We start from the raw sequence: 22,117 nt of genomic DNA, 5'->3' as shown, positions 1-22,117 counted from the left end.
GAGGAATGAAAGTGGAGTTTATGCTTGGACTGGGTGCGCAACTGTATTATAGAATTTTGTAGAGGAAAATTAGTCACTGAACAATTACATTTTTTCCTCAGCTTCAGTCGCAGAGCGATTTTGAAATTTATATTTCCTTTATCAATACTGTTTGATGCGTCAGGATGACTGTCACATAGAAGAACCTGCTGATATTTTCTGATGAACTCTGTTCCGTGCTGTGCTCGATGCTCACCCATGATATGAATGTAACGTAGCACTGCTTAAATGACATATTCGCTAAAGGCTATTCTACTAATTATAATTTCCACATTGCAATTTCAACCCAAGTCATTCTCAAAGCTCAAGCTGTCACTAATATATAAACTAAAAGACGTTCTAGTGACACAAAGCAAATGCTTGCTCATTTCACAGTACATCTAAGAATAATGTAGATTGAAAATTACTCAAATGCTAAAAAATACTGCAGTTGTCAACATTAACACTAGAAATAGTAAGTAAAATGGATGTGAGACAATTCTGCGGCTAACCGCGGGGAGGGGGTGTAAGCGAGAGCGATATGACATCCGATACAAAATCTACATGCATATTTTGGCTTTTAATTTCAAGATTAACTAATTTAGACAATAGAAAAAACTATGCCTGTACTTCAGGTACGCTTATAACGCCTAATATGAAGATGTTCAGGTGACCGAAAGTTCACCAACATTCTTCGCAACTAATTCTCACAAAGTTGCAGAAATGTCCCGGTGTCGTGAGTGAAAAATGTCTGATCATATATTGTGAGAACTGATTACATGAACACAGTTGGTGAACCTGTAACCTGACGATGTTCAAGAACGAAAGCGGTTGTTGCATAATGTACCTGAAATTCAGCTATGATGGTTTTTATTAACATTTACAATGCTCAACTGTGGAACACGAAATGGTCAAGATTATTTCCCAAGGAACTACCCGACCCGCACACCGTCCCTGCGCACACTAGTACACATATTCAAGTTTTGCGTACTTACCACTGCTGTGTACTTTGAGTCCTTGCCACCAAGACTTTCGATCGTGTTCACTGTGGTCTGGTTCCTGAAAAGAACAAAGAGAACAGCTTGGTGTAACATACAACAGTACATTAAGATGCAACCTTCATATATGCAGAATGAGACGCCAATTTCTAAGCGCAAGCGGTAATTTTCTTGCTATCGTGCGCTCTACGAGATCCGGTTTGTTGCGTAAGTCAGAGCTTATGTAACATGGGATGATCACGAAAACGGAAACCGCTTCGCAACGGATTCTCCTCAAGCATATATGGAGTATCAGCGGCGCGCTGGCTGCCGTAATAAACTGCGGACAAAATTGCGTTAACAAGTCTACAAGCAGAGACAGTTTTCAACAGTCTGCTACGCCGATAAGCTTCAAAACTTACGACGCGCAATTCGGACCCTCGCTACACAGCCCAAAGGCCAAGAGTACTGCCACACTCCGCAGATACTAAAGCGATGGTTGTCTACTTATTATTTAACCGACTAATAACTGAAAGTAGTAATAGTGGAGGGAACCGTTTTTAATAAGAATAGCTGAATGCAAGGAGCTTAACATCTTCGCATTTCCCTAACAAAAATCTCGTCACTCATATTTACGAGGAATTGTTGCGTGCAGCATTGATGATTAAATTTTCCTCCATATCCTTCCGTTGATGTTTTCTGAAGCGTGCATACCCTCCTCTACATGAACTCCTCTTCATACGCTGTTGGTACCACATCTTCCTCCTCTGCTACATCGACGTCATACTGGCCGGCAAATGAACTGAAGCGATAGAAATGCTAAATTATCCCCCCCCCCTTTTCTCAACGTAAAGTAGTAAAGCCGCTATGAAACTTCCTGGCAGATTAAAACTGTGTGCCGAACCGAGACACGAACTCGGGACCTTTTCCTTTCGCGGGTAAGTGCTCTACCAACTGAGCTACCCAAGCACGACTCACGCCCTGTCCTCATAGCTTTACTTCTGCCAGTACCTCGTCTCCTACCTTCCAAACATAACAGAAGCTCTCCTGCGAACCTTGCAGAACTAGCACTCCTGAAAGAAAGGATATTGTGGAGACATGGCTTAGCCACAGCCCGGGGAACTTTTCCAGAATGCTCCGCTGCAGAGTGAAAATCTCAGTCTGGAAACATCCCCCAGGCTGTTGCTAAGCCATGTCTCCACAATATCCTTTCTTCCAGGAGTGCTAGTTCTGCAAGGTTCGCAGGAGAGCTTCTGTGAAGTTTGGAAGGTAGGAGACGAGGTACTGGCAGAAGTAAAGCTGTGAGGACGGGGCATGAGTCGTGCTTGGGTAGCTCAGTTGGTAGAGCACTTACCCGCGAAAGGCATTGGTCCCGAGTTCGAGTCTCGGTCCAGCATACAGTTTTAATCTGCCAGGAAGCTTCATATCAGCGCACTCTCCGCTGCAGAGTGAAAATCTCATTCTGTAAAGCCGCTAACTGTTCTCAATTCCCACAATTTACCAGATACAGTCGGCTGCACACACAGATTGTTCACTGTCGATGCTTTTTCTGTTTTACAGAAAATATCTGTGCTTGGTACTGGTTAAGAAATAAATCTAGTTAAAAATTCCTCTTCCTGTGATGAATGAGGATAAATACGAGGCAGCGCCATAGGCGGAAATCTGCTGAAAGGATTCGACTAGAAGTAGTAAACCTTACTTCTTTATACAATTTAACTCCCTGTATAAAAAAGCTCCAAACGTTGATTACAAAATAGTTAGTGTGTTAAATTCTTGACGTTACGCATGTTGAGTTTAGAAAAGCTTCATGCTTCAAGTTCGTTAGAAGTTAAGCGCTCTTATTTTGAAACACTGCGTGAATATAGTTAGGGTAATTTTCGCTCCATTTTAACCAAAACCGAGTTTTTCACGCATCTCAATGTCTATTACGCCACATCCTCAGAAATATAAGTCATATAATGATAGAATTTTGCAGCTAAAATTAAGTAAGCGATAAACTTTTTCATTTCATCATTTTGTAACGTTGCGTTAAAAATTGCAGGTGTTGCTATTAGAGAACTAAATCAAAGAAAGCTATATAACAGTCAATGACAAATCGGTTTTGTCAGAGTTTCGTAGCAATAGAAACAGATCTTTTTTACATTAATTTTTGAGTAGGACTAATATAAGCTTATAAAATCATTTCTATTACAGTTACTATGCAAACTAACCATTACTATGACAAAATAGACACCACATATAAATGCGATTCTATGTGCAGGAATATCGTTTGAGATGAAAGCAGTACCAGGCGTAAGACTAACGCTTGTAACTACAGAACCACTTATCTGATGTCTTTTTTTACACTTTATAAACGAAATTAAATTAAACCCGTTGGAACACTCTCGTTATGCAAAGACTGGCATTTATGAGAGCCATGAAACTTTTTATGGTGTTTAGATTTAGACATGAGCAAGGGGGCTAACACATACAAATTCGATTAAAGAAAACCAAAAAAATCTGAGCGTACAATCTGTGAGAGCTAAGCAAGTTATGCATGAAGATTGTTGGAAGTAACTAAGTGCTCTCATTCTCAAGTACTGGATAAATTAAGTCAGAGTATTTGCGCGCCGTCAGTTACGCTTCCTCAAGACAAACACGTTTGTAAACTTAGTACTTGTCTTTAACTTCTAACGTACTACCGTACCTCTTAATGAGTCGATTATGACAGCATTAAAAGTTTTTAATTCGGTCGCTAATTACGCGAAATATTTAAAATCAAATTTTTGTTGCCCCTAGCAGCCGCGAAATAGGCAACCCGGAACTTTTATTGGGTTCTGTGTTACTCGCTTAGTAACAGATTGTTAACTTTTCGAGATTGTCACAAGGTTTCGGTATTTATGGGTATTTGAGGTGTGACAATCACGTAAGAGGCATGCGACTATTTTACAGATATGGAGCTTTTCTTATGTACTGCTGTTATGGCTGCTGGAGAATATTTTAATTGATTTCCAGCGCGACCAACTTACGTTAACTACTCCAGTACTTTGATTCTATACCGAAGAGAGGAGAACTCTTTACTTCAGAGACGCAGCTAGAGTGACAGAGATACGATATCCACTGAACAGCAAAGGTGACGACCTCACGAAAAGCTATTAGGTAAATTTACAGAATCAGTATTCGAGGAGGGCCTCTCAACAATTCTGATGGACAGTGTTTAGAGATGTTTCCCAAGTATTTTGTTGTAAGGGAACCGTGGTCACAGTGGCTCAGTCAAGAGTGATTTTATTTCGTTTGATTTCTTACACCCATTTGCTTTTGTGTAAGTATTGCACTGAAAGTAACAACGCAACAGTGCAAGTTTGTTTTACTTGGCCTTCAGAGTTTGTACTCTATTTAGCCACAGAGTACTACTTAATAAGTGATACCTATAAATGAGTCAGCGAATTTTCCCTATTAATGAAACTGGCAATCACAGTGTGCAGACGAATTTCTTTAGAATCCAACACTCAAGCCAACATGACACACGAGTAGATTGACAACCGAAAAGAGGGCTTAACTGTCAGTTCCACATGGGTGTATGAACGTTCTGTGCTTTGTACCCAAGTTGGGGGAGAACACCTAAAGCATTAAAACCACTATCTTAGTTTTTTCCATTTTTTATAAATCCAGTCACGAAATTCTTGGTCTGATGTTGCGCTGAGTGTTTACAACCTAATAAGCGTATTGTCTGAGACTTCAAATTCTCCCAGCGTAAAGCCTGTTCCATAAAATGTCATGAGAACTGCAGGATGCCAGACTTGCAGCCACGATATTTCGGCGGAGAGTCTGCTGGTCATCCACAGATGAACACTGACAGGAAAGACCCCACATTTAAGGACCGTGCGAATGCAGCAAATATTACATGGAGCAAACGACGCAGACAGTGCAGGAACAAATCGTGGAGCATCAGCGTCATACCCGTCTCCTTCAAGCCAACAAGTCGTACCTAACTTCTGGAAAACGAATAATGTTAAATCCGTACCTCGGGGAACTGGCTGAAAAATATTCAGATTTGTTAGTTATTGAGAACTTGAAGGAATGAGACAGCTGCAGGGCATGCGAGTAGCGATAAGCTTATTCCGCCTAGATATTTGTATACTTTTTTTGTAGCATTGGAGTACGCTCTCGACGATACTGCGAGCTGTACAGCAGGCTGTCCTGGCATTTATATACACTGAAGCGTCGAAGGAACTGGTATATGCATGCGTATTCAAATACAGAGATATGTAAACAGACAGAATACGGTGATGCGGTCGACAACGCCTATTTAAGACAACAAGTGTCTGGCGCAGTTGTTCGATCGGTTACTGCTGCTACAATGGCTTCCTATAAAGATTTGAGGGAGTTTGAACGTGGTGTTATAGTCAGCGCACGAGCGATGGGACACAGCATCTCCGAAGTAGCGATGAAGTAGGAATTTTCCCGTACGACCATTTGACGAGTGTACCGTGAATATCAGGAATCCGGTAGAACATCAAATCTCTGATGTCGCTGCAACTGAAAAAAAATACTGCAAGAACGGCACCAACGAAGACTGAAGAGAATCGTTCAACGTGACAGAAGTGCAACCCTTCTGCAAATTGCTGCAGATTTCAATGCTTGGCAATCAACACGTGTCAAGAGTGCGAAACATTCAACGAAACATAATCGAGATGGGCTTTTGAAGCCGAAGGCCCACTCGTGTACCCTGATGACTGCACGACACAAAGCTATACGCCTCGCCTGGGCCAATCAACACCGACATTGGACTGTTGATGACTGGAAACGTGCTGCCTTGTCGGACGAGTCCCGTTTCAAATTTTATCGAGTGGATGGACGACGTGTACGGGCATTGAGACAACCTGCATGCCAGCAGGGGACTGTTCACTCTGGTGGAGGCTCTGTAATGGTTTGGGGCGTGTGCAGATGGAGTCATATGAGACCCCTGATACGTCTAGATACGACTCTGACAGGTGACTCGTAAGCAAACTGTCTGATCACCTGCATCCATTCATGTCCATTGTGCATTTTGACCGACTATCGCAATTCCAGCAGGACAATGAGACACCCAACACGTCCAGAATTGCTACAGAGTAGCTCCAGGAACATTCTTCTCAGTTTAAAACTTCCACTGATAACCAAGCTCCCCTGACATGACCGTTATTGAGCATATCTGGGATTCCTTGCAACAAACTGTTCAGAAGGTATCTCCACCCCCTCTTACTTTTGCGGATTTATGGACTGTCCTGCAGGGTTCATGGTGTCAGTTCCCTCCAGCACTACTTCAGACATTAGTCGAGTCCATGCCACGTGGTGTTGCGGCACTTCTGCGTGCTCGAGGAGCCCCTACACGATATTAGGTAGGTGTACCAGTTTCTTTGGCTCTTCAGTGTAGCACGGAAAGATTTACTAGACAGGAGTGACTCGCAGAAAATCCGCTGTCTCATTGGTTGGTACTAGCCCATTCGCCAGTGCCAAATCTCTCCATCTTCCGGAACGATAGTGTCGGTGGTGTATGATGGCGGACTTGGTAGTTCCTTATAAAACCGATACCCTCCGTCACAGTGACAAGGAGAGTGGCGCTAGATGTGTTAACCTTCGATTGCACGAGCACAAGAGTTCCTCCAACTGTGCATGCGCTGAAAGCCGAGTGACAACCCAGATGCATACAAGGAAAACATTTTTTGCTGTGTCTCACAGAAACCCTGAGGATTCTAGCACTGGCAGGGAGCAGCGCAGGCAAAGGTCCGTAACTGTGCAGGCTAGCTGGTCCGCTTGCAGCACGCCAGCCGGCATTTCCCACCGCCGTGGCGGCGGAGGTAGTCTGGGAATCGTGACTTGCAGAATTGCTTCCACTTCGTCCAGGGAACTCTAAACAAGCGTCGGGCGACAGGCAGACGAGATCCGCGTGCGAGGGGGCGGGTATCGCTCGCGCCTCCGACAGACGTGAAAGCTGCTTTGCATGCTGAGCAGCCGCGCCCATCCTGCGGCAAGTACAAGCGTCGACGCTGGCTTGTGCTAGCGGTTTTCACTCAACGTTATCGATGAACTGATATAACAGCAGGGTTTTTTCATATATCATGAAGCGCTATGGCTCAAAACCACTGACGGAGCGGTTCTAGGCGCTTCAGTCTGGAACCGCGCGACCGCTATGGTCGCAGGTTCGAATACTGCCTCGGGCATGGATGTGTGTGATGTCCTTAGGTTAGTTAGGTTTAGGTAGTTCTAAGTCTAGGGGACTGATGACCTCAGTCCCCTAGTGCTCAAACCCATTTGGACCATTTTGGACCACTGACGAAAATGGAAAGTGTTACACTATTAACACCTAGACCGAATGGAGCCAAATTGGTATACCATGTCGAACGCAGCCTAACTGGTATACCATTGCCTAGTGTTGCCAGGTGTCCCGAGTTTCGCGGGATGTTTGATTTTCAGGGGTCTGTTGACACGTCCCGATTCACCCTCGATCGGGACGCCGAATATCCCGATTTTGGGTCAATCGATAATTTCTAAGTTCCAAAGCTAAAACAATGGTGCAATGCGAACGTTTCACTGTCTCGTTATTTTACAGCCATTGTCGTGCACGCGCTGTGCTCCGTTCCACATTTCACTTACTCAGACAGGCACTAAGTTGTGTTCGTTTTGTACGCCTTCCAGTTTTTTATTCAGAAAAAGTTGTACCCATGCAGCACGTTTATATATCTTTGAGGAGTTGTATTGTTGCCGTCAATATACCTTCAAAAGCTCTGTTATGCTTTTACTTTTACATTTAATGTTGTCCATTGCAAGTAGAATACCCAATTTTATGAAAAAAAGGGAAGGAAAAGCATACACAGGACACTCCTGTAATTGTGTATGGTATTGAGGACAACTGACTGAGGGTGCCGGTTGAGGTGAAATAAATAAATTAATTAATTTATGAATATGTATGTTGTGATTCGATGCGATGACTTGAAAATCATACTAGTTAGTTGTTAGTTGTGGTCTTCAGTCCTGAGACTGGTTTGATGCAGCTCTCAATGTTACTCTATCCTGTGCAAGCTTCATCTCCCAGTACCCACTGCAACCTACATCCTTCTGACTCTGCTTAGTGTATTCATCTCTAGGTCTCCCTCTACGATTTTTACCCTCCACGCTGCCCTCCAATACTAAACTGGTGATCCCTTGATGCCTCAGAACATGTCCTACCAACCGATCCCTTCTTCTAGTCAAGTAGTGCCACAAACTTCTCCCCAATCCTATTCAATACTTCCTCATTAGTTATGTGATCTACCCATCTAATCTTCAGCATTCTTCTGTAGCACCACATTTCGAAAGATTCTATTCTCTTCTTGTCCAAACTATTTATCGTCCACGTTTCACTTCCATAGATGGCTACACTCCACACAAATACTTTCAGAAACGACTTCCTGACAAATCTATACTCGATGTTAACAAATTTCTCTTCTTCAGAAACACTTTCCTTGCCATTGCCAGTCTACATTTTATGTCCTCTCTACTTCGACCATCATCAGTTATTTTGCTCCCGAAATAGCAAAATTCCTTTACTACTTTAAGTGTCTCATTTCCTAATCTAATTCCCTCAGCATCACCCGACTTAATTAGACTACATTCCATTATCCTCGTTTTGCTTTTGTTGATATTCATCTTATATCCTCCTTTCAAGACACTGTCCATTCCGTTCAACTGCTCTTCCAAGTCCTTTGCTGTCTCTGACAGAATTACAATGTCATCGGCGAACCTCAAAGTTTTTATTTCTTCTCCATGGATTGTAATACCTACTCCGAATTTTTCTTTTTTTTCCTTCACTGCTTGCTCGATATACAGATTGAATAAGATCGGGGAGAGGCTACAACCCTGTCTCACTCCCTTCCCAACCACTGCTTCCGTTTCATGCCCCTCGACTCTTATAACTGCCATCTGGTTTCTGTACAAATTGTAAATAGCTTTTCCCTCCCTGTATTTTACCCCTGCCACCTTCAGAATTTGAAAGAGTATTCCAATCAACATTGTCAAAAGCTTTTTCTAAGTCTACAAATGCTAAAAACGTATGTTTGCCCTTCCTTAATCTAGCTTCTAAGATAAGTCGTTGGGTCAGTATTGCCTCACGTGTTACAACATTTCTACGGAATCCAAACTGATCTTCCCCGAGGTCGGCTTCTACCAGTTTTTCCAATCGTCTGTAAAGAGTTCGAGTTAGTATTTTGCAGCTGTGACTTATTAAACTGAAAGTTCGATCATTTTCACATCTGTCAACACCTGCTTTCTTTGGGATTGGAATTATTATATTCTTCTTGAAGTCTGAGGGTATTTCGCCTGTCTCATACATCTTGCTCACCAGACGGTAGAGTTTTGTCAGGACTGGCTCTCCCAAGGCTATCAGTAGTTCTAATGGAATGTTGTCTACTCCCGGAGCTTTGTTGTGACCCAGGTCTTTCAGTGCTCTGTCAAACTCTTCACGCAGTATCGTATCTCCCATTTCATCTTCATCTACATCCTCTTCCATTTCCATAATATTGTCCTCAAGTACATCGCCCTTGTATAGACCCTCCATATACTCCTTCCACCTCTCTGCTTTCCCGTCTTTGCTTAGAACTGGGTTTCCATCTGAGCTCTTGATATTAGTACAAGTGGTTCTGTTTTCTCCAAAGGTCTCTTTAATTTTCCTGTAGGCAGTATCTATCTTACCCCTAGTGAGGTAAGCCTCTACATCCTTACATTTGTCCTCTAGCCATCCCTGCTTAGCCATTTTGCACTTCCTGTCGATCTCATTTTTGAGACGTTTGTATTCCTTTTTGTGTGTTTCATTTACTGCATTTTTATATTTTCTCCTTTCATCAATTAAATTCAATATTTCTTCTGTTACCCAAGGATTTCTACTAGCCCTCGTCTTTTTACCTACTTGATCCTCTGCTGCCTTCACCACTTCATCCCTCAAAGCTACCCATTCTTCTTCTACTGTATTTCTTTCCCCCATTCTTGCCAATTGTTCCCTTATGCTCTCCCTGAAATTCTGTACAACCTCTGGTTCTTTCAGTTTATCATGGTCCCATCTCCTTAAATTCCCACCTTTTTGCAGTTTCTTCAGTTTTAATTTACAGTTCATAACCAATAGATTGTGGTCAGAGTCCACGTCTGTCCCTGGAAACGTCTTAAGTGTTAGCTATGATAAAAACATACTAGGCCTATAGAAAAATTGTGTTGACTTTGTTATGTTTGATAACTCCTTTTCTTGAAAGTGTATTTGTGAAAATATTTTAAATTATTTATAACACTGTCATTTTTTCCGTTTTCTTACGTCCGATTTGAAAAGGTGTTTTATTTAAAAAATGATTAGCTTTCAATGGGATCTCCCCAATATCAGGAACATTGGCAAACATATTCTTCAACCACATAGGAAATCTTCAATCAAACCATCACAAGGAATAGATACAAAATTGTTTACTGGTAGAGGTATGTGGATGACACCTGTATGGTAGTTGAACCAAGAAATAAAGTAGTTTATCTTCATACAGGCTAACAATGTACATACAAATATATTCTTTTCACCAGAGAAGAAAAAACAAAAAAGCAACTAAATTGCTTGGATATAACAAAGAGTGACCGTAATAAGCACACACATGACACCTTCAGAAAGCCAACAGCCATAGTTACAATGAGACATGCTTCATCCAATCACCCACAAAATAAAAAATTAACAGCCCTTTGATACAGTTACACAGAGTAAATAACATCGCAGTCAGCTAGGGAAACTACGAAAAAATTAAAAGCAGTTCAACTCAAAGCCACATATACTACAAAGACTCAACCAAAAAATCAAAATAAAGCTGAAGAAAAATTAAAATAAGCAGAGAACACAAACAACAATTAACCACTAAGCACATATGGAAACACAAAACAGTAACCTCATGACATGACTAACAGAAAGAAATGGTGCAATTTAACATACATACAAAAATCAACACTCATAATAGCAAATATATTTAAAAAAACAGGGATTACTCATTGATTACAGAACACAAAGCATACTGCAGTCGCATCTACGCACAAACCAAATAAATACCAAGGAGCAGGTATAGGCCAATTAGAATGCCAAAAATGTGACTTAGTACACGTGACGCTGACAGGCAGGAATTTCAGAAGTAGGTATGAAGAACGTAAGTTGGAAGTATGGAGATAGCCATTTCACTTTTGCTGTACACCTGAAAAAACAAGGACATGAACCATCCAAGATGGAGCAAGACAAGAAAATTATTAGAGTGAACAATCACAATAAAAAAACTCCTGACATTACAAGAAAACTTTCACATACAAAGAGCCCTTGCAATGAGAAAGAAATTTTGACCAAATCAATATATCCAGTAACTCACTGATCATGTTAGTCACTAAAACAATAAACAGAAATCATAACGAGAGTAAGTAAGTAATGAATCTCCCCTGCCTCTAACCCCCCCTCACCACACACACACACACACACACACACACACACACACACACACACACACACACACACACACAAACATAAACAAACATAAACATAAACAAGAGACGAAAGACAACAGTTGGCAACATTCCATATTGTAAACACACATATCTTTGTCACAAAGTGATAAATCCAAGTAATGTGTGTGACAAATGTGGGTGAAGAAACGCCGGAAATCTGCAGCTTGGAGCATGGGAACCGAATGAACACATCTCCAGAACCACACATATGGATTAACAACAATCGCGATCTTAAGTAACACTAATCGATAGCCGGCCGCGGTGGTCTCGCGGTTCTAGGCGCGCAGTCCGGAACCGTGCGACTGCTACGGTCGCAGGTTCGAATCCTGCCTCGGGCATGGATGTGTGTGATGTCCTTACGTTAGTTAGGTTTAAGTAGTTCTAAGTTCTAGGGGACTGATGACCATAGCAGTTGAATCCCATAGTGCTCAGAGCCATTTGAACCACTGAACGATAATTTAACCTCACGAAATGTGTGCTACAAAAGTTTTTTTTTAATCTGAAAAACAAGAGAAAAACTATGGCAAGATGTAACATTGTAACATATTGTAATTTTTACACACTAAGTTTGTTACACGTATAAAAAGAAATATTTATTACAGGCCACTGAAGATGCTTCATAAATAAAAGAGGCGAAACGCGTATGGCGAAAAAACCGAACTTCCTTTCATTTAGTTGCATAGACGGAATATATCTATTTATCTCCCCATGAATTAGTCGTAGCAATTTAATAGTTAGTAGTAGTTGCGCTGAGAAAAGTATGTCGGCGTTCATTACAAAATAAATAGTATCTGTTTTACTACCGTAACGTAATTGTCACTGGTTAATGACAAAAAAAAATTCGTTTATAAAAACTTGTTTTAATTGTCCCGATTTGAGAAGCAGAATCCCGATTTTTGTAACCCATTATCCCAATAATTAATATACTGGACCTGGCAACACTCACCATGTCTGTAGGATGTAGTCATCCTTAAATGAACTTACTCTCAGTATTTTTTGTTGCAGAAAAAAAGCCAGTCCTGAAGATGATGAATGGTGAGAGCTAATGGGTGTGTAACATTACTGGGTCTTTTCAGACGGAGTTCGCAAGAAAGCATGTCCAGGGGACGACCACGTGCAGCTTACTGCCATCTTTCGGACTTTGAGAAACGTCTAATCATTGGCACGAGGGACATGTAAGCATTAACAGGCAGATCGCCCAGACAGATGGTTCTAGTGCAATGACTAGTGAACGGATGGTTGGTGACAGAGGCTCACGGCAATAGTGTGAGCAAGTAGAGTAGGCACGGGTCCTTCCAGAAGGACTGTACCACGAGACGAACTTAGTACTGTTCGTCTGGTTCTGCCGAACAGGTCGGTGACAATAGAGTAAATCCGGACAGAGAATGAAAGTAAATGTCACAGTGCACAATCGGGAACAGATTACTGGAAACAGCCTTCAGATTTCGAGCTGTGATGAGTCGTTTACTCCTGACGCCGTACCACAGACAATTGAGGCTTGCACGATGATAAAAGAGCCTGTGAACGACACAGTTTTGTCAAGACAGTAACGTACACTTAAAAATCACTTATGAGAGACAAATACAGCACAATTCTTATTTGCGAGTTTATTAGTCTCGTTTCACAATCCGATCTGAAGTATTTTAAAGTCTGCGCCACTGTTCTGTAAATCGTAACCAATAACGCCGTCTGTTAGCAGTGTAAGGATTGCGTAAATATTGTCATTTCTGTTATATCCGCAGATTATATTATTTGTGTACTCAGATGATGATCGTATGTTCAAATGCAATCAGTTTCGTATGTTCAAATGCAATCAGTTTTGGGGTCGATAAATCCATCGCTAGGCCCCTTAACGAACACCATAAAATCATCAATGATCTCATGGTATCTGTGAAGTGACCTGATGGAGTGTATCAACTCCAAAATCAATCATGTTTGAACATATGACCATAAAAAATAAAGTTGTTAATGAATAATAAATCTTGGGAATAAAGAGAAGAAAACAATATTTCAGCTGAGCAGCTCCAATCCATATTTTACTGAAGTCCCAAATTATTTAAGCGTTGGTCCAATCTACAGAAAAGTCAGTTTTGGAACTTGCCTGTGCTGCTTCAAGATTTGGAAATGTGAAATCACACATTTCACACACGTATATGTCCAAGAAATGTGTGTTGTCACTTGAAGTCTCAGTGCCAGTTTTATTATTCCCAAAGATTTGACATCTTGATGTCTGTGGGGTCTTGTCATATGTCTGAAAACACAGTACAATTATGAGTTCTCATTTTGTGGGTTACTACATACCAAGACAAAACGCCTGATTTAGGAACTCTTATTTTAAAAGTGAGTTTAATATTGTCTGCATACTGCAATAGAGACAACATGAAGGCATGTGTCCACTAACAAGTAAACTTCTGCAAGTTCTTTCATGCGGACATACCCAAGCAAATCGACTTCCACTAGTTTTGTCAGGTGGGAGAAGTTTCTTGCATCTTGTTGGACGTACTAGCTAAACATGCCAGTTGCTGGAAGTTTTTCTCAAACTTGCAGAAGTTGTGTGTGCTCAATACTGGTACAAAAATATCAGTGTCAAAAAGGAGAAGGCAGAAACACAGCTGGGATGAAACAAGTGTACCATTGCAGCCCCCCCCCCCCCCCACACACACACACACATAATTGGGCACCACAGCCAAGGAAGTGTGAAATGAATTTACCAATCACTTTGTTCCACCAGACAGGGAAATAGAATGGCAGTACAGACAACTTTAAATTTTAAATGCTTTTTAATGTTAGCATGAACATAAATACATTACATTTGTAATAAAAGTAATAAATACTGTTTGCAAAAATCTAAGAGTAATTAAAAGGCCATCACTTGGGGATACTATACTAAAAAGTAGAATGTATGTTAGAAAGAAAGTATGTAAAAAATTTATTGTCCCTGTACACGAAACTTCACTAGTTAGGCAAATACTTTCCTATTGTAACAACTTTGAGAGTAGCAGTCTGTGGCAGTTGGTTCGTGTGGCAAAGGCGTAAGCTCTGTGTGCAACCGCGAGAGTTTTCTGATGATCGATGAAATACATATGGAGGGTTTATATGGAGGTACTACATGAAGAGATGTGCCAGTATTTAATATCTACTTACTTGTAACGTGCAGTTATTCACTAACAATTTGTGTGCACATTCTGAACTAAAGCATTAAACACAGTGTAAATAACTGATTTTATTAATCACTACATTCACTAGTTATTTTGGCACTCAGATGTAATGCTTTATTACGAGTGAGCTGTCTCGGCCGTTGAGTAACCTATTCAGTTTAGTAGCCTCACTATTTTGGATCTGTATGAGTAGCTATTTTGACCAGTCAATGATTATTAATATTTACTATTAAAAACAGTCTTGATCACAGTTTATTTACTACAGTGACCGGTTTCGACCACTACTGTGGTCATCTTCAGACCAATGAGTAAAAACCACCTCCTGCTAGAGAATAGTAGTGATTCTCTAGCAGGAGGAGGTTCTTACTCATTGGTCTGAAGATGACAACAGTAGTGGTCGAAACCGGTCACCGTACTAAATAAATTATGATGAAGACTGTTTTTAGTAGTAAATATTTGTAATATATTGATCACTGTCACTCCCATAATGTATTCAAAAGTAATGATTATTACTTTAATGTTAATACGTAATACAGTAAATCATAGTAGTAATTACGTTACGAGATTATTACGTAATTCAGTGATGTTACCTACTCGATTTCAACTTCCCATTCGCCCCTGCACATAAAAGTAAGGTTACCGCGCGTACTGAAATTTAGCTTCAGCTCTGCGTCGCGTAGTCCGATGTCTTCACAGTCAGATGTCTCGACGGGTCCACAGGTTGTGGTCTAGTGGCTAGCGTTGCTGCCTCTGGATCACGGGATCCTGGACTCGATTCCCGGCCGGGTTGGGGATTTTCTCTGCCCGGGGTCCATCATCATCATCATCATCATCATCATCATCCGTGATTGGAGTGAAAATTGGACTGCGTAAAAATTGGGACACTGTAGGGGTGCTGAAGACCGTGCAGTTGAGTGTCCCACAAACCAAACATCGTCGACATCGTCGTCGTCGTCTTTTCTCGACCTCCTCGTTATATGCGGGAGCCAACTAGGGCATTCTATTGCGTTCAGTGGTGAGTCGTCTGCTGTTTGTGGCGGTCCGATCGACGCCAACGTGTCCGAAGACAATCTGGCGAAATGCTGTAAGGAGCAGCGGATGCAGACGCGCAGCTTTGACTCTTGGTGTGGGGAGCTATCATGCATGACGCAGAACTCATTTGGTAATATAACTGAAGTGAGACTGAATGTTGGCCAGTAAGTGGCAAGAATGGAAACGCTGCCTCCATAGCCCTAATGACGAAGGTACAGAGAGACACCTTTCAACAGAATAGCAGAAGCCTCACACTGCAGTTCACAGCACAACGAATGTACAGAATCTTGACTGGCCTTCTTGGTGGCCCTACCTGTGACCCGTAGAGCACGAATGCACTACAATAGGAAAACATTCTTTTATACTAGCCCACAACCAGCACTCTTCATCAAATGACTCAGCCTGTGTTTCAGGCACGGCAAAAAATTCAAGATGACATACATGCACGTCAGCAATAATTTTCAGTGTGTGCAGTTAATCGTCGGTTGTATCTAACCAGGGTAAAGATGCATGTCTGATATTTAAAATGGAGACTCGGAGATTCGATTTTCATTGTTTTCTAGGTATTCCACCACAGGTGTATGGAGCTACTTTTAACGGTTCGAAAAGGAAGTTGCTCTATTTAAATTAAACAAATTGTAAAATATAATGAACAGGTTCTTGACGTTTACTATTAAACAGTTAAGATAGACGTGAGAGATTCACTCAGTCTCTACCTCCTGATGTATGTACCACACACTCCGCCGCAAAAATTCATTCTGGAAATAATTCTCCAGCCCAGCTATCGGCAAGTGACAGACCGCGTCCTAGGTCCGGATCATGGAAGGTCAAAAACTGGTCCGACAAAAATATTTTGAAAATATAAATTACGCACTCAAGTTCTTAAAAAAATATTTTTCTGTAGATAACAGTTCGTTAGAGAGTCATACTTATAAATTTTTTCTAGTAGTGTACAATTAAATGCTGAACAATTAGAATTCTTTATGGTTAGTTATAGGCAGATTAAATACACAGTAGCCATGCAGTTCACAGCAGGAGGTTGTTCTGAAGGGAGGGGGCGGGAGAGCGCGATCTGGCCGGCTGGCGCAGCTTCTTGTGTGTATCTACATAGAAGCTCTGTACACACGAACGCAACACAAAAAATTTATTTTACGAACATGGAAATTCATTTTTTTGAGCTCGTAAGTCTAACTATAGCTTAGAAACTTGGGGCGAGATCACTCAGCGGCGGCGATCTTTGACAACGAAGCGCCTCCTTTGCGGTGCGGCTCCTTTGATGTGCTGCAGCATACACTTTGACAGGGACGTGTCCCCTCTGCGGTGCGGCGGCAAGTGCTTTGTGCCAGGCTCCGGTACTTTTATGCAGAACAAGTCATGAAGTACACAAATTTTATCCCTACTTCGTCAGTAGTCGTTGCGATCTTGTACGAAGAGTTCGTTATTACCGACACTTATAACGTTTCTTTTGCACTGATATGTACGTTAAAAAGCCTAACAGAGATCGAATGGACTAAACAATATTGTTTTCGCTGCCTGTTACGCCTGGAGCTGTTCCAGTTTGCCTCATATGCAACCGAATTGTTGCTCCTGTGAGAAGCGCCAATTTAATGCGGCGCTACGAAACAACTCATCAGCAGTTCCATAAAAATTTTCCTCTGGGTAGTGAGCTTTTAAAGAAAAACTCCAGGCATATTTAGCTTCTTATAGAACAGCACGGCTTCCCTAGTTCACTCTATGAACGAGCAAGAAAAATCTGCAGAAGCAGCGATGCGTGGGTGTTGTACGCTTAAGAAACATGGAAAGCCATTTTTTCAGGCTCTGAGGTAGTAAAAAAAATTGTGTTGGAATTGGCCGTCGTACTTTTTGAAGAGAAAAAGGGTGTTCTTGCAGCAGTGCAAGGTATTCCATTGTCGACAAGAAGTAATACAAGAAGAACCGAAGTTTTGACTGCTGACAGTAGCATGCAAGAACTTCTGCAGAAGGCGCCTTTTTTTTTTTTTTACGCCATTGCTCTAGACTATTCGTGCAACATTGTTGATGAACAAATGTCCATATTTCTGCGATTTTTTTATATTGAAAGTAAAGAATTTAGGGAAGAATTGCCAGCAATATTGCGGCAGAAGATTTATTCAAGTCAATCAAGTCAAGTCTAGCAGTAGGTCAAATCAAAGTTTAGTTGTAATGAAGTGGCGTCTATTTCAACTGACAGGGCCCCAGCGATGATCGGCAAAGAGAAATGAGTATTAAAGAGAACCAGAGATAAGAATGCTAGGCTACTATATTATATTCACCACACAGCCCTTCGCGGACAATTAAGTGTGACTCTGAAAGAAGTAATGGACAGGTTGATCAAGTTGACTGGACGTATAGTTCAAAGGATTTCTTTCTGAGTGTGATTCGGCCCATTCTGACTTACTTCAGTACAACAATGTTCGTTGGCCAATTAAAGGTCACGTGATTCGACTGTTTGGCAAATAAATTCAGAAACTTCGATTCATAAGAAGCAAAAAACAATTGAGAGATGCAAGCCAATTTTTCAAAAAAAAAAAATGGTTCAAATGGCTCTGAGCACTATGGGACTCAACTGCTGAGGTCATTAGTCCCCTAGAACTTAGAACTAGTTAAACCTAACTAACCTAAGGACATCACAAACATCCACGCCCTAGGCAGGATTCGAACCTGCGACCGTAGCGAAGTCAATTTTTCATTAATTTTTTGGATATAAAAAAAAGATTCTGAAATGGACAGTTCACTATTCGCAAATGTTATGTCAGATCTTAAGAAGGAATTTGCAGGAAGATTCCAAGACTTTTCAGAGAGAGATGCTGTCGCTATTCTTCAAGTGGCCTTTTGAAGTTTCTCCACAAGCTGAAGGGCGGATTTTGTTGCAAAGTGGTTCTGCCTTTCAAAGCCTTTACTCTAAATGGAAACAACAGACTTGCAGTAAAACGTTTCCTTGCAAACGTATAAAACTGCATCCGCTGAAGAAATTTCGAGTAAAGATTTTCCAGAAAAAAAAAACGAAAACTGCGAAAACTTAGGCATATACCTGGCTACTATGTTTGGCTTCACATATTTGCGAAATTTCCTTTTCAAAAATTAATTTTTGTAAGAACAAGTATCGCTCAAGATTAACGGCCGCCTATTTTGAACACACTATTCACATAAGCTGCTCCCCACGTGAACCTAACTGCAAGGAACTGGCTAAAGACCGCAAATGACATTTCTCCCATTAATTTTTTAAAACAAACACGTCTATTGTATTTTATATTTTGTGAGTGAAAATAAAAATAAAAAATAGTACTGCACATACGTTTTTTCTGGATTTTTCAATACAAATATGCCTGTCTACTCATATCATTTAGTGAAATTCAAAATAAAAAAATTGAGTAGGAGGTTTTTCTTACGGACCTCGATAAAAACTTGCAGAATCTAAAATTACTTGTCGACCCCTGCCCTAGACTGTGGCTAAGCGTTTCCCGCAATATACTTTCTTCCAGAAGCGATAGTCCCACAATATGTGCAGGAGAACTTCTATCGAGTGTGAAGGGCGGAAGTGGAGGGGAGGGCGGATCGTTAATTGTGCTTTGATAGCTCTGTTGTTACAGCACTTGCCTGCAGAAGGTAAAGGTCCTATGTTGAGAGTACAATGCGACACACACTTTTATTCCGCCAGAGAGTTTCGGATAGGCGCACACGCCGCTGCAGAGTCAAAATTCATTCAGGTAGATGATTTTCTATGTCTGGGTGGTCTCTCATCGAAGCATATATACCTTGAAAAGATGTGATGGAGATAATTTTTACAGCCTGTGGAAAACTGATGTGTCGAGCCTTCAGCAAAAAACATATGTCTGCACACACAAAACTCTTGACGAATGACGCCATTGTCATTTCATTGACATTATTTAAAAAAAAAAAGGTTCACATGGCTCTAAGCACTATGGGACGTAACATCTGAGGTCATCAGTCCCCTAGACTTAAAACTACGTAAACCTAACCTAAGGACATCACACACATCCATGCCCGAGGCAGGATTCGAACCTGCGACCATAATAGCAGCAGCGCGGTTCCGGACTGAAGCTCTTAGAACCTCTCGTCCACAGCGGCCGGCGAAATTATACAACTGTGAAATCTGAACACACTACAGACGAAACATCAAGAAGCTTGAGCTCTTCTGTCAGCAGAAACTTCAGATTCACAGTGAACATCAGTTGCGAGGAGAATGTTACCAGCCCTAGACAGTGTGTACATCAAGAGTACTGAAACCACTGTTATTGGATGTCAGTTGAGATGGTTCGGACACGTCCGGCTGATTTACCACGATCTGTACTGATGTTAAGAGCTTGCGAAGCTGCTATTATAAATTTTAATGGGTCAGATTAAACACACAATAAAAATGACAATATCAAACCGCAGACACGGGAAGAACTAGAAAATTGTAACCAATGGTTACAAGTGTTCATAAGACTGTTCGCAATTTTTCAAAGTACCTCCATACACTAGATTAACATGGAAGCTTGACTTAAATCCACCCTCCTTCCCCCGTCCTCCGCGCTGAACGTCGCCCCTAGTTTCAAGCAATCATCGCAATTCATCACCATGGAAGACATGCACACAATCCAAATTATTGGAAGGGTATGAAACGTGCATATGTGATATCTTCGGTTTGAGATTAAATAACAGCACTGTCCTACAGAGAGCTTCTGCCATTCTCATGAAGAAGACTAGGCTCAAGGTAAGTCTGTTACTTGGTGGAAACTTTTATAGATTTACACAATGAAATTCGCTAAGATTGTCTGCATTTTTTAGGAAGTTTTTATTTTCGTGCTAGTGGACTATTTTAACGGCTGCTTTGTAAACGCAGTATTCATTATGCCAATGACTAGGAATACAACTAACAGAAAAAGTGAAGGCGACAGCGTTCCGGGTATTGTTCAGCATAGGATCCCATGCAGAAACTGAACTCTCTCACATGTACGTAGAATGCACCAAGCATTGTCATGTACGTATGTCGAACACCAGGAACACGTGAGTGTGGAAGCGCCGACGAAACTGGTATAAGTATGCTTATTTAAATACAGATATGTAAACAGGCAGAATATGGCGCTGCGGCCGGCAACGCCTATATACGTGTAAGACAAGTGTCTGGCGCAGTTGTTAGATCGGTTACTACTGCTACAATGGCAGGTTATCAAGATTTAAGTGGGTTTGAACGTGATGTTATAGTCGGCGCACGAACAGTGGGGGACAGCATCCCCGAGACAATCGTTCAACGTGACAGAAGTGCTACCCTTCCGCAAATTGCAGCATATTTCAATGCTGGGTCATCGACAAGTGCCAGCGTGCGAACCATTCAACGAAGATCATCGATATGGGCTGTCGGAACCGAAGGCCATCTGGCCTACCCTTAATGACTGCACGACACAAAGCTTTACGCCTCGCCTGAGCCCGTCAACACCGACATGGACTGTTGATGACAAAACGTGTTGCCTGGTCGGACGAGTCTCGTTTCAAATTGTATCGAGCGGATGGACGTGTACGGGTATGGAGACAACTTCATGAATCCATGGACCCTGCATGTCAGCAGGGACTGTTCAAGCTGATGGAGGCTCTGTAATGGTGTGGGGCTTGTGCATGGGAGTGATATGGGACACCTGATACGTCTAGATACGACTCTGACAGGTGACACGGACGTAAGCATTCTGTGTGATCATCTGCATCCAGTCACGTCCGTTGTGCTCTCTGGACGGACTTTGGGAATTCCAGCGGGACAATGCTACACATCACACGTCTACAATTGCTACAGATTAGCTCCAGGAACACTGTTCTGAGTTTAAACACATCCGCTGGCCACCAAACTCCCCAGACATAAACATAATTGAGCATATTTGGGATGTCTCCCAATGTGCTGTTCAGAAGAGATCTCCAACCCTCTTACCCTTACGGACTGATGAACAGCCCTGCAGGATTCATGGTGTCAGTTCCCTCCAGCTCTACTTCAGATATTAGTAGAGTCGCTGCCACGTCGTGTTGTGGCATTTCTGGGTGCTCGCGGAGGTCCTACACGACATTAAGTAGGTGTACCAGTTTCTTTAGCTCTTCCATGTAGTGTCTCTAAGCGTATCCGTCTTCGTATGCGCGCTATCGTTAAGGGGAGCCCATGAAAACTTCAGTTGTGAGTGTAATTATCTGTTGTAATAGTCGAAAGGTGAGAGGTAATTGAGACGTGAGGCATAGTTGTAGTCTCTCCCCCATTTTATTTAATATGTACATTGAGCAATGAAGGAAGCAATGAAGGAAGCAATGAAGGAAGCAATGAAGGAAACAATGAAGGAAGCAATGAAGGAAACAATGAAGGAAACAATGAAGGAAACAATGAAGGAAACAATGAAGGAAACAATGAAGGAAACAATGAAGGAAATTGAAGTT

At 41.6% G+C, this 22,117-nt stretch overlaps 1 protein-coding gene across 2 annotated transcripts in view; it reads right to left on the bottom strand.

The window, feature by feature from the left end:
- The window catches only part of LOC126457998 (probable multidrug resistance-associated protein lethal(2)03659), a 266,562-nt gene that overhangs the window by 190,574 nt on the left and 53,871 nt on the right, over positions 1-22,117 (bottom strand). For both annotated transcript variants that reach the window (XM_050094769.1, XM_050094770.1), the window contains exon 2: positions 1,014-1,077. The gene's annotated coding sequence lies outside the window, so the exon portion shown is untranslated. The remainder of the gene's footprint in view (positions 1-1,013; positions 1,078-22,117) is intronic.

The sequence above is a fragment of the Schistocerca serialis genome, chromosome 2 (assembly GCF_023864345.2).
Source record: "Schistocerca serialis cubense isolate TAMUIC-IGC-003099 chromosome 2, iqSchSeri2.2, whole genome shotgun sequence".
Taxonomy (NCBI): Eukaryota; Metazoa; Arthropoda; class Insecta; order Orthoptera; family Acrididae; genus Schistocerca; species Schistocerca serialis.
This window is presented reverse-complemented; position numbering and strand designations above follow the sequence as displayed.